The sequence below is a fragment of the Heptranchias perlo genome, chromosome 9 (assembly GCF_035084215.1).
Source record: "Heptranchias perlo isolate sHepPer1 chromosome 9, sHepPer1.hap1, whole genome shotgun sequence".
NCBI classification, from domain to species: Eukaryota; Metazoa; Chordata; class Chondrichthyes; order Hexanchiformes; family Hexanchidae; genus Heptranchias; species Heptranchias perlo.
This window is the reverse complement of record NC_090333.1, coordinates 43,340,485-43,353,546: the sequence shown is the minus strand read 5'-3', so window position 1 is coordinate 43,353,546 and position 13,062 is coordinate 43,340,485. Positions and strand designations below refer to the sequence as shown.

The window sequence follows — 13,062 nt, the reverse complement described above, 5'->3', positions numbered from 1 at the left end:
CGTTGCACCGCCTCTAAGGCAAGTGTATCCTTCCTTAGGTAAGGAGACCAAAACTGTACACAATACTCCAGGTGTGGTCTCACCACGCCCTGTACAATTGCAGTAAGACTTCCTTACTCTTGTACTCCAACCCCCTTGCAATAAAGGCCAACATACCATTTGCCTTCCTTATTGTTTGCTGTACCTGCCTGTTAACTTTCTGTGTTTCGTGTACAAGGACATCCAAATCTCTCTGAACACCAACATTTAATAGTTTCTCACCATTTAAAAAATATTCTGTTTTTCTATTCTTCCTATCAATGTGAATAACCTCACATTTCTCCACATTATACTCCATCTGCCATCTTCTTGCCCATTCACTTAACCTGTCTATATCCCTTTGCAGACTCTTTGTATCCTCCTCACAGCTTACTTTCGCACCTAGCTTTGTATCGTCAGCAAACTTGGATACATTACTCTCGGTCTCCTCATCTAAGTCATTAATATAGATTGTAAATAGCTGAGGCCCAAGCATTGATCCTTGCATCACCCCACTACTTACAGCCTGTCAACTTGAAAATAACCTGTTTATCCCAACTCTCTGTTTTCTGTCCTTTAGCCAATCCTCTATCCATGCTAATATATTACCCCCAACCCCATGAGCCCTTACCTTGTGTAACAACCATTTGTGTGGCACCTTATTAAATGCCTTTTGAAAATCCAAATATATGACATCCACTGGTTCCCCTTTATCTATCCTGCTAGTTACAGCCTCAAAAAATTCTAATAGATTTGCCAAACACGATTTCCCTTTCATAAAACCATGTTGACTCTGCCTAATCATATTATGATTTTCTAAGTGCCCTGTTACCACTTCCTTAATAATGGATTCCAGCATTTTCCCAACAACTGATGTCAGGCTAACTGGCCTGTAGTTTCCTGTTTTCTCTCTCCTCCTTTCTTGAATAGCGGTGTTACATTTGCTACCTTCCAATCCACTGGGACTGTTCTAGAATCTGGTGAATTCTGGAAGATCAAAACCTATGCGTCCACTATCTCTGCAGCCACCTCTTTTAGAACCCTAGGATGTAGGCCATCAGGTCCAGGGGATTTATCAGCTTTTAGTCCCTTTAATTTCTACAGTACTTTTTCTTTACTAATATTAATTACTTTAAGTTTCTCACTCTCTTTAGACCCTTGGTTCCCCACTATTTGTGGTATGTTTTTTGTGTCTTCTACTGTGAAGACAAATACGTCTCTGCCGTTTCCTTATTCCCCATTATAATTTCTCCTGTCTCAGCCTTTAAGGGACCCACGTTTACTTTTGCTACTCTCTTTCTTTTTACATACTTGTAGAAGCTCTTACAATCTGTTTTTATATTTCTTGCTAGTTTACTCTCATCATCTATTTTCTCCCTCTTTATCAATTTTTTGGCCAGTTATCTAGCCGCTGCCTTAAAAGGCCTCGTCCCCTCATAGTCTTTGTACAAGACCTTGGTCAGGCCTCAGTTAGAATACTGTGTCCAGTTTTGTTTTCCTCACATGGTGGGTGATATTTAGGCTTTGGAAAGGTTGCAAAGAAGGGCCACTAGACTAATTCCCAGCTTAAAGCAAGTTACCTAGACAGGCTAAAAGAGCTGGGACTCTACACTTTAGAGAAGCATAGACTTAGGATGAAGGGAATAGATTATGTTTGAGCTGACAGTTTGTTCCAATTAAATAGGTTAGAGAGGACCGGGCGCCACAGTTTTAAGTTGTACAAGACCAGATCTAGGTTAGATGTCAGAAGGTGGTTCTTTTCCCAGAGAATAGTGGACCTCTGGAACAGGCTGCCGGCTCGTGAAGTGGACGCCAATTCGCTCAATTTCTTCAAGCGAGAGTTGGATCTGTTTCTGGTTGAGCGGAGATCACCTCATATGAAAGTTCGGTAATACATAGAATTATCTGGGCCAGAGTGATCTCCTGACTAGTTTTGATTGCCTAGGGGAATCGAATAAGATTTTCCCAGATTTTTACCCCAAATTGGCCTGGGTTTTATTTGGTTTTTCACTTCTCCCAAGAGATCACATGGTTTTGGGTGGGATGGGTAGGGTATACATTGTGATACACAAGGTATCACAATTGTGTGGGACAGGCTGGATGGACCAGAGGGTCTTTTCCTGTCTGGCATTGTTCATGTGTTAATAGTCTCCCATCCTATCAAAGTACAATTCCCACCTCCGCACCTTGCAATCGGACGTTAGTAGCCTTCAGTACATCTGACACTAACTAGCCAAAGATTCTCCAGCATATCCAGCAACAGTAAGCAACACCTTCAGGGTGAATTTTCAGATGGTGAGTTGTGCTGCAATTATGCCATTAAAATAGATTTGTGCCTTCTAATGGTCAGGAGAGATATTTACACAAGGATTTACCAGCTTAGTTCATTGGAGTAGTAATTGGCAAAAGGTACGTGTAAAATGGGTGTAAGCTGCTGGAGAGCATGAAAATTGGAGTGTGCCCTGCATACTACCGCAGCATTCAGGAGGTCAAGTAGGTTATTCCCTCGTAATGGTTTTCTCACTGTCTGCTGTGAGCCCAGTGTGGCAGCTATATCGTTCGGGACTCGGCCAGCTCGGTCAGTAGTGGTACTACCGAGCCACTCTTGGTGATGGATATTGATGTCCCCCACCCAGAGTACATTCTGTGCCCTTGCTATCCTCAGTGTTTCCTCTAAGTGGTGCTCAACATGGAGGAGGACTGATTCATCAGCTGAGGGAGGGCGGTAGGTGGTAATCAGCAGGAGGTTTCCTTGCTCATATTTGACCTGAAGTCATGAGCCTTCATGGGGTCCATAATCAATGTTGAGGACTCCCAGGGTCATTTTCTCCCCCCCGGACTAAACACCACTGTACCACCTCCTCTGTTGGGTCTATCCTGATGGTGGGACAAGACACACCTAGGGATGGTGATGGAATAGTCTGGGACATTGGCTAATAGGTATGATGTTGGACTGGTATCACATATTGGTCAGACCAGGTAGAGACGGCAGGTTTCCTTCCCTAAAGGACATTAGTAAACCAATTGGGTTTTTATAACAATCCGACAGCTTCATGTTCACTTTTACTGACATCAGCATTTTATTTCCAGATTGTTTTTAAAAAAAATTCAACTTCTCAAATTGCCATGATGGGATTTGAACTCATGTTCCCTAGATTATTAGTTCAGACCTCTTGATTACTAGTCCAGTATCATAATCACTATAATATTGTACCCAATGCCTCTCTGATACTTTCACCCACAGAAAATTAAATCTGCCACAGACGCTACAATGAAAGAAAAGCCACCTCAGTCCCATCACCCTTTTGTAGAGCATGAATCGTCAACCACCTCCTGCGATCCTGCTCCTCAGATTGCACCTAAGAGAAGCATTAGAATACTTGAAAGAAAGTCACGTGTGGGCACTTGGGAATTTTATTGGTACAGTCCCAGGTCCTATTAATGAGCTAGCAGATACAGGACAGTGAGAGTCAACATCTGTATTTAATAAAAGCGTGCAATCAGACTGCTATGGGAGTGACTGACACCTCCAAACCCAAGTAGATACCTGTGGCTGACCTGAATTTGTAACTCGTCCTGAACCAGTCTTCATTTAAATGCATTGTAGTATTTAATTGAAACTATGGCTAATTTTGGCATGACCACATTAGGCTGATCTAAAAGGTCAAATGGAAGATCGCACTCAGTGCTGAAGTGGTACAGATCCAGCCGTAATTGATCGAAAACAGGTTTTCCAACCCCCCCCCCCCCCCCACCTCATCTGCTCCTGTGCCACTGGCCATAGTGACCAAAAATCTACCTTTATATAATATTCTGGGGAAAGAGTTGTTATGATCTGGAATACATTGCGTGTAAGGATGGTGGAAGCAGATTCAATAGTAACTTTTAAAAGGTAATTGGATATATATTTGAAAAGGAAAAGTTTGCAGGGCTATGGGGAAGAATCGGGGGAGTGGGACTAATTGGATAGCTCTTTCAAAGAGCTGGCACAGGCAGATGGGCCGAATGGCCTCCTGTACTGTATGATTCTAAGAGGGAATCTACAAGTGCCCGCATTATTTACTGGTTTGTTTGCTGATTGTAAAAAGAAAAGTGAGATTACACCAAACCTATGACAAAAATGTCAGTTTGTAATTTGCAGATAGTTTTGCTTAATAGAGTTTAAAAGATTTGAGGGCTATTTTTATGAGTTTGCACTTCTGGTGCAGAGCCTCATCCACCATAACTGTAAAATGAATGGACAGAAAATCATTGGGGGCAGGCACCCAAATTCCTACTCCCAGTTGGAAAAGCTCTGTGCTGGAAACACAGATTTATAAAATTAGCTCTTTGGTTTCAAGGGCATTTTCGCAGCAGAACCACTCAGTAGAGACCGACTGACTGCTGAAAAGTGGATCAAACGCCAAATTTCCCTTATTCCCATTGTGCTTCTGACTGTGAAGAGCAAATTTTGCTTTCTCTGTTTAAGAACTAGAAAAGCATTTTACCTATGCATCAGGATAAGGAATTAATATTTTTAAAAATTATATGAAAGTACATAAATAACCCTTCAGATTTGTCATTCATTAAAATATAAGAAAATATTAAGAGTTCCAGTCTTATCTGTTTTGAAGAATGTTGCCCAAATTGTGATGAATTGTATAGATTAACCACTGACAACAATACATTCTTTGAGACTAAGCCTTGTTAAATTTAATGGTATATTGCACTATTTAATGGGCTTCTATGTACTGGTGTGTATCATTTTTTGCTTGTTTTCACTTTCCCCAGACAGTTATTGAGATTGCATGAGCTGAAGTAGAAGTAAATGGCATTTTGATCTTTTCAAAGCAATGGCAGCTTTGTTCCAGCACTGGCATTAGCAAGACTGCTTTGAAATAGTATACAACAAGGGCGCAGTCATCGTGAATGGCTTCTGTTTGTACCAGTCTCTCTTTTTGTCATTAAGCGTTTTTGAAGTTTTATTTTCTTCCCAGCGTTTAACCTTGGATTGTCGCCAACCAGTCAAACAAAATGACATCTGAAATTTTTATGGTTTTATGTTTTTTTCCTTTTCAGGATAACTAACAGCAGCAATTTATAAACAAAATATCGAGCTATTTACAACCTAAATGAAAAGAAATGGGCTCTTACTCAGTGATTGGACTGTAACGGAGACACACATTAATCTGTTCTCACATAGATTTTAACCCCTTTATTCCTAAGAATTTCAGGAATTTACTTTTTTTTAAAAAAACAATAGAAATCATTTGGTCCATTTGATCCTAATTCTTAAGGAATTGGTTAAACATTCCTGGGAAATATCTCTTGAGGCCCAGCTCCCCTTTAGTCACTATAATCCATGTATGCAAAGAGCTGAAATAGCCTGTGATAACAGAAAATGCCTGTTAGGATCAGATAAATGTATACGGATCAGATTCTTCCTGTATATGATTCCCTATGCACTCCTCTGATATTTTATTCATATTTTTTCTGATATAACTCCATGTACATACACCAAGGAATTTAATTTCTTGTGGTGTGGTACTGATTACTGATTGTGTAAAATTCTTTGTGCACTACTTTAATGCAGCTATTAACTTTATTTTATTTGAACTCATTGACCAATACATTACAAGAGGAAATTAAATTCTAAAATATGGAAACAATTATATAACTTTAAAATATTTTGATTCAACTATAAAATATATCGAGAGATCTCTCAGGAGAATCAAGAAAAATATGTAGTACTCAGAAAATGTAAGTAATAAATGTAAGTAATGTAAGTAAATGTATGTAGTAATAAGTAAAGAAACACATATCATCCATTATGCAGCTGTTAGCAGGAAACTGAATCTTCAGCACTTTTGAAGTTTAAGCAATGTACTAAAATATGTGGCATTAAAGGGATTCACAAATAAGATTATTGTAACACAAGTACTTGCATGATTTTTGTATTATAACAGCTCCTTTTTCATGTCTGCAATTTCTTCAGCTCTTCTTATTCTGCTGCAATCTTATAAATGCCTCCGATACATTTGGCTTTTAGGCAAGTTAGTAGACAATTTGACTATCATAGTTTCCACATAAACATTATGCACTACTAGGCAAAAAGAAATTCTCAAAAAAAAATTTTAATTGCCATTTTTATCACAAAACTGCCAAGAAAAATTAATAGCAAAAATCAATACTAAAAAACCCCATAAAACTAGAAAATTAAAAAAGAGCTAAGCACTCTGCTCGCCCGATCTCGCCAGTGGGAGACTAGTGCCATTGCCACCGGAGAGCTGTATGCCCCGAGCGGGCATCCTGCTGCGACTCGCCATCTTTGGGCCATGCAATATCGAGCAGTTCAGATACTGTGCCAGATGGCAGGAAGGTAGGTGAGGTGGGTGGGGGAGGACTATTCGCAGAGAGGGGAGCTCCAGGGTGACAGCGGCTACATTATTCTTCTGGAGTTTGCTGGTCCTGGAGCTGCAAAATAATTTTAGACTTATCTTTTTTGGGCCTCTTCCCCTTGACTGCCAGGTTTTACTGAGCAGAGCAACCACGGCACACACATTCCACCCAGCAGGCACTCTAAACTACAGCAGGTTCCTGCGTACATCATAGGATGCCGATTTGCATAGATTAATGAGTCTCTCGCCGGATTCAGTGGACTGCCAGCAGTAGGCCCAAGTTAAAATGGTAGCAGTGGGGGAATGGGAATGCAGGGAGTTAAAATTACCCCTGAATTGACTTAAAATGTGTTTTGAGCAGAAGTTTTTCGAGAAGTGCTGCATTTTCTGATCAGGGTCCCTCAACTACAAAAAAACTAGGTTAATATAGTTCATTGTTTCCAAATTTGATATGGATATATGGAAACTTAGAAGAAATCATCAGTAAAATATGGGTAGGAGTTGGTTGAGTCTTAGCCTAGAAACATATATATTTTTGTCAGAAAGCATTTTGTCACCTAACACTAAATAATTAAAAGAGGAACCTGAAAGCCACTGTTAATCCTGCTATCACCTAAAATAACTTAACTACAGCATAAAGACAATTGCAAACTCAAATAAATTGCACATTACCATCTTCCGCCTTCCCCTCCCCCTCCCCCTCCCCCCGAGTGCTGTAAAAATGTACTTTGAAGCAATTAATTTAAAAAATTGTCCTGGTGACAATTAGTTTAAATTACCAGAGAGGAAATAGACTATCTTTTATTTCAGATAGCACATATATCTTAATGGCAAATGGTTTTGATCAAACTTTTATCATAAATTAATGCTGTAATTCATAAAACAGTATAAAATGTCAAGAGAGATGGCAGTTATTTAATGCTATGGCATTCTTTTTGTTACATTATGTTCTTTATCGACTATAGGCGGCCAAGGACCATCTGTAACTGGCTACATCCAGGATAGCACTTTGGATGTGAAACAACAGAGTTTTAGGGCCGATTTTACCCCCCCCCCCACCCCCAACCCGGCGGGAATGGAACAGGCGGGGGTTAAGATGGTGGAAGGGTCATTCGCGCCATGTTCCGCCCCTCACCATTCTTACTTGCCTTAATTCAAGCATGGGAAGGCCGCGTGCTCCAGAGCAGCATGGGCCTATTTAAAGGGCAGTGTCAAGTCTCGATGATGTCATTGGGTTGCGTGAGGATTGTTAACTTCAGGCCCACCTGAGGCCTGCACAGTTTCCACCAAAGGCCGGCAGCAGTAGGATTCTTGGCCACAGGACTCCCGGGTAAGTGTTGGTTTTTTTCATTTTTAAAGGTGCCAAGTGGGCCAGGAGGAGAAAAGAGCCCCAGGCTTCCCCCATGCCCCGATTCTAGCCCCAAGCTTTTTACTTACCTTGCTGCCGACCGTTTCCTTGCATCCCCGGTGGCCGCCTGATCTCTCCCACCAATTTTTGACTCCTGCCCGCCAGCGGTAACATTATTCCCACCTGCTTCGGACGGGAGTCAGAGTCGCAGCATGTAAATGAAGCCCGGGAGTAAAGATCTCCCAGGCCTCACTCTCTGGGGGACTGGACGGATTGCCGCCCGCTTCAGCCCCTACACCCCCAATTCTTATCCCGTGTTAAAGTCATCCCTTTAGTTATAATAGAAGAAAATGCGGAAACTATTCGAATTTTTTTTGTATTTCCTGTTATGAAGTTTAGAGGTAAAGGCTACTTCCCCTAAACCAGTGTATCAGATGTTTTTCAAGCTTAAAATGGTACACTAATGTACCTTACATTTATGTAGTGTTCTTCACCTAAAAGAAGCTCTTATTGCGCTTTACAAGGTGGAGAGATGGACACTTAATAGGAAAAGAAGGAATTAATAGGGAGACCAAAGTAGAGTTGTTACTTTACTTCATCGGCATCACTGGACAAGACTGGTTTGCTGCTCAACACTTTGCAGGTCAGGTAATGGCACCTACTGTGCCACATTAATCAGATTTTCTGGTCTTCTTAGTAATGGTGTTCAGCAGAGCTCCTATTCACCACCAAAGTGATGGAATGTGGCTCTGGTGCTATTTAGAACAAAATAAACAGTGTTCTACTTTCTGTGCCTTCACCTGGAAATGTCCTTTTACTCACACCTTACAAGCAATTCAGCCCAAAACATCCCTCCCATTTAATAAAGCTGCATGTTACACGTACATGTAATCACAACTCACTATGTGCTGCGTACTGACACGTACTGCATGCCATTTTAACAACTGGAGCTTCTCATTCCTTTTATTCTTCTTGCAGGAGAAGGCAACCCATAACAGAGAGAACACTTATAGGTATAGACCTCATAACTTTATCCCTTAGACCCATATGAGAAAGAAGTCCTCAAAATCCTGGGAAGAGAAGCTACAAGAAGTGCCAGAGATAGCAAAGTATGAGATTTGACACAGCTCAGGGCTCATTAGCAATTTCTCTGCTGTTGTTCCTCATCCTATTCTCTCATTGAGCAACTGCCAGCAAAGCATATATTGAATTCATTCTCTGTGTTACTCCTTCTACTCAAATCTGTAGCGTAAAATTTACAGATTATGCACTCCCAGTGTGGAGCTTTGCTCGCACAATCAGAAAATGTACCCTTACATTGTGAAGGCTGCTCATCTGGCCCCATTGTAATCTGACTTCCTTTACTTTTTCTCTAGCTATGCCAGAAGAAGCCAAGCAAGGCCCCAGTACCTCCAGCACTTCACAGCACACACCATCAGTGCTACTCTGCCTCCCAAGCACCAGCTCAGCCACATTCATTTTGGGAGATATAGAGAGTGTGCCAGAGGGGAGTACACAGAGCATGTGTGAGCAAGAGCTTGTGGCAAAAGTACAGGAGGAGGAACTTGTCTTTTGGAGGACCGGCTTGTGTCCCAGTTCGAATGATAAGCCTAAGGATCCGGATCTAATGGAACCTGGTTTTAAAAGAAGAATGGCTTTGGAGCATTGGTGCACGGGGGGATGTGCCAAACATTGTGCTGTAGATGGAGGAGTTTACTAGTCGCATCTGCTCTGCTTTGCAGGATATTTCACAACACTTCAATCCACCATAGGGTACATGGCAACTCCAGGAACATCTGCAGCGGAGTTCCCCCTTGGCAGAGACCCTAGGGGCAGTTGGTGTTTCTCCCATAGATACTTAGACTGTTGGCTGCTAGATTGGACCACGTGATCTCTTCTGGCCTCGAAGGGATTTGGGATTGGTTACAGAGAACCCCAAGAGAGGACTTGAATGATAGCAGACCTAATGGCACCAATGATGTCACGCACATAAATGGCCATGATGAGGCCTGCCCAGTAATAGTGGCATAGCAAGAACAGGCACTGGTGATAATGCAGTCTCTCAGGACACCGGTATATGCTACATGCTTTCTGCCACCTATACAAGCATTCCCTCTTGCTTGTATAGTTGGCAGAAAGCATGTAGCTCCAGGCTGCCCCTGCAGTAACAGAAATGATGAACCTGTAGCAGGTCCATCTCGGGACTCAGCTGCCAGGAGCCAAGGGCCACCTTAATCACAAGAGACATTTATTTACACACACCAACAAGTCACCTCTCGTACTCCTGCCACGGAAGAAGCACTTACAAGATGTGCATGGCAACAGTTAATAGCATCTACATTTCACCAGGGGACGCTCCCTATTGGAAAACCTAATGGCCCAGAAATTGCGCTGAGCAGCGAATGAACCTCACCTGCCGCTCGTTAGTTATAAACTCACCCATAAACTATTCCCCGGCTTCTGGGCGCCATCTTGCTTCAATGGTGAGCTGCAAAAAGTACAGCGTTCTCTCCCGGGCTTCTGTCAGCTGTGAAAGCAGGGAAAGGATCGCTTTCTCCCCTCAACCAATCAGCTTGAAGCATCCTTGAGAAGCTGTGCAGAGTCAGAACCAGGAAGTGAAAGTTACAACAGTAAATTCAATGTAAAATCAGTTAGAGAAAGCAAAATAAAGAGAGAGGGTAAGAAATATCGAATTAAAGGACAGAGACAAAAGAGACAGAAAGAAAAAATAAAAAAAATTAAAGTTTTAAATTAAAATTTTTTTTAAATGTCCAACAACAATTAATATCGGGAGGAATAAGACTCCACATTTTTAAAAGTTGTTTTTTAGCGCCAGAGAGGTTGTTTGGCAGTCATTAATACTTACCACGCCATTAAAAGTTAGTTTAGACCTGATATAACTCAGCGAACCTTTTTTCTGGAGAGATTAGTTAGTTTCCAGCTGGGCAGGAGAGCAAGTTTGCGTTGGTCCATTGATTCCAGCTGGTGAGATCCCTTTACCACGAAGCATTCGGAGAAGCAGGGAATCAGGTAGAGTAATTTCCAGATTTCCGTGTTTGACTGCACATGTGCGCTCTCCGGAACTTGCTCTTCCATTTTCCCAGAAATAACTGTTAGCATCGCATTGTTTTCAAGCAATTTCCGGGTCAATGTTTGGTTATTAAAAATATGAACCCTGGTTTTAACTCAGGGCAGTAATTGGGTCGGTGGGATGCGGGATAAGCGGCAAGCCCCCCATGACGTTGCCAGTGTGAGGCTCTCGCGATTTTTATTCCTGGGACTGCCCACCCGATCATGTTGGGAAACAAGCAGTTCACCCATTTTCTCTGTGCAGTTTCCAGCAGGCTGCCCGAGGTCTATTTAATGCAAGAATGTACCTCTTAAAGCAGTGGGTTAGATAATGAGCCAGAGGGGTCCACACATGATGAAACAACCAGCACCAGTGAGCAGCAGCAGGTACTGGTGGCAAGGACAGCCCAGGAGACAGCTCGCTGGAGGGTGAGGTACTCTCCCAGCTCAACTGAGCAGGACAGAGATGAGGACTTCAGGGATTCAGCCATGAAACAAAAATTGCTTGCCTCCCACAAGCAGTTATACCAGGTATTGGAAAGCCTGCCAAGGGCTTTCTGCACTGTGGCTGAAAGTGTGGAGGAGTCCGCTTCCAGCTTGTGTGGTGTCATCTTGCATGACATCAGCACTCTGCAGTCTACCTTGGAGTGTGTGGCCACCTCCAAGGATGCAGCAACTAGGCACTTACAAAAGGAGTCAACGTCACCAGCCTTTGCAGCTTTGGTGAAAGCTCAAACAGCTGCCATGCAGGCTCTGGGCTCACTCCTTAGAGACAGGTGTCACCTTGGACAGATTGGTGGTCTGAATAGATAGGGATTTTCAAGAATTCGCTCATCTTCTGCAGTCTGCTTTCCCGCAGATCATTGGATGTGCTGGGCGTGGCCTCCTACGAGCAGCCCCCTCACCTGCTGTCTTTTAATAGGCTTAACTGCTGCTGCTCCTCTTCCCCTAACTTGCTCAATCCAAATGAAACTGGCCATAATAGCACCCATTATAAGCATCAGAGCTTACTATTGATCAGAAAGAAGCGATCTGGAAGCTGGAAATCCAAACAGCACAGATCCTATGATGCAATTGCCTGCAGATGAGTGCCCCTTTAAATCCTGCTCCAGTGGCTCTGAGGCTAATCCCATTAGGTTTTACTGGAAGGTTGGTCATTGGGCAGGACCTCTGTGATTTTGCATTAAAATTGTATCGGAGTGCTCATTGCATCACAGGGCCCTGATCTGCATGTATTCACGTGGGCCCCGCCTGCCTCTGGCGGACACCACAATGACAAAAAAAACTGCACGGTTAAATTAGTGGCCGTTGGGAATGCAGTGGGAGCGGAGCGGTATGTCCACTACAGCAAATTTAACCACCCCCTCCCCCCCACCTTAGCCCCATTCCTGCTGGACGGTCAGGATTAAAATCGCCCTTATGGTTCCACAAAGGTGGTGTGCAGAATATTTTTGTAAAAGCTTTGGTCAGGTTCCATCAGATGCCATGATTGGGAGATTTGCGAGTTGCGTTAAAAAAGGAAGGTTGTGTAGCTGAAGGCGTATTTGTAGAAGGCATAGGGAAGATGTAGACAGGATTGGTAATGTAGTCGGCACATTTGCAAGGCAAGTAATGGAAGTATGTGCATCTCTGCCTGTAGATTCTAATGTTGGGATGCTGGTATATGTTTGCTGAGTATCTCTGGTTCAGCTGGCTCCTTCTGTCCATTTGTCCTCATCTTTGCCCTCCAAAAAGCAGACATTTTGGGAGATTCCCATGGAAAAACCCATTGTGACACCATGGCAGCTGTTGGGAGAAAAAAGCTGCACCACAGCAATTGCCACAAAGACTCCTGAACACCTAAGTGATGATCAGGGGAAAAAAACAATGGACCTTAGCGCCCCTGGGTTAGGAGGGGAAAATCAACTTTGGTTCCCACTCTTGATCACTAACCGGCAGCCTGTGCTGTAGGATCACCAGTCAGGATAGGATCAAGCTCGGCTTTGATGCCCTCTATAATTGAACAGTCTGTTGACGCTTTGTCCTGAAGAATAGCCACTTGGGAAAGGTTCCAGAAAGAATGGGAGGGGGATATTGGCAAGAGAAGAAGTAAAAAAAATAAATAATCAGAAGGTTTAATATTTAACTCCTTAATAATTAAAAAGATTTTTCTCACTGAGGTTAGCATACATGAAATCAACTCCCAACCGAAGCAGTCAGTGCTATGTTTGATGGTTCCTTTTAAAATAAGATGGATGAATATCTGGTTAA

The 13,062-nt window shown here is 42.7% G+C and overlaps 1 protein-coding gene across 1 annotated transcript in view; it reads left to right on the top strand.

The window, feature by feature from the left end:
- fggy (FGGY carbohydrate kinase domain containing) overlaps positions 1 to 13,062 on the top strand; it is a 274,702-nt gene that overhangs the window by 251,731 nt on the left and 9,909 nt on the right. The window lies entirely within an intron of this gene.